Genomic DNA, 1,046 nt, shown 5'->3' with positions numbered 1-1,046 from the left:
GCTGTCACCAACACGTCAAACGCCAGGCGTCCACCTGTGGGGACGGGGACAGCCGGGGTCACCTCGGGGACAGCCGGGGTCACCCTCAGGGACACCCGGGGACACCCTCGGGGACACCTTTGGGACACCCGGGGTCACCTTTGGGGACACCTGGAGACATCCTCAGGGACACCTGGGGACACCTTTGGGGATACCTGGGGACACCTTTGGGGACACCTGGGGACATCCTCAGGGATACCCGGGGTCACCCTCAGGGACGCCTGGGGACACCCTCGGGGACACTAGGGGTCACCTTTGGGGACATCTGGGGTCACCCTTGGGGACACTAGGGGTCACCTTTGGGGACACCTGGGGTCACCCTCCGGGACACCTGGGGTCACTTCCCAAGGCCTGGGGACATCCAGGGTCACCTTTGGGGCCAGGTGCCACCATGGTGTCACCTCTGCCAGGCATGGCAGGGTGGTGGCACTCCCAGGGGACACCCACACAGCCCACTGTCACCCATTGTCACCCATTGTCACCCGCTGTCACCTGTGCCAGGCAGCGAGGGGTGGTGGCACTCCCAGATGGCCACGAGGGTGTCCAGGCAGATCCTCACTCGCCCGCTGTGGGCGAGGTTGTCAAACGTCACCTGGGGACAGGGGGTGGCACTGTCACTGTCACAGAATGAGTCCCGAAGGTGCAGGATGAGTGCCGAAGGTGCTGAGCACCGTTTCGAGGGTGCAGGATGAGTCCCAACGGTGAGGAGCACCATCCCGAGGGTGCTGAGCACTGTCCCGAGGGTGCTCAGCACCATCCCAATGGTGCAGGATAAGTCCAGAGGGTGCTGAGCACCATCCCTAAGGTGCTGAGCACCGTCCCGAGGGTGCTGAGCACCGTCCCGAGGGTGCAGGATGAGTCGCGAGGGTGAATGATGAGTCCCGAGGGTGAAGGATGAGTTCCGAGGGTGCTCAGCACCATCCTGAGGGTGTAGGGTGAGTCCCGAGGGTGTAGGGTGAGTCCCGAGGGTGCAGGATGAGTCCCGAGGGTGCTGAGCACCATCCCGA

This window comes from Parus major, chromosome 4A (assembly GCF_001522545.3).
Source record: "Parus major isolate Abel chromosome 4A, Parus_major1.1, whole genome shotgun sequence".
NCBI lineage: Eukaryota > Metazoa > Chordata > Aves > Passeriformes > Paridae > Parus > Parus major.
The sequence above is the reverse complement of the archived record's forward strand: the minus strand, read 5'-3'. Positions refer to the sequence as shown.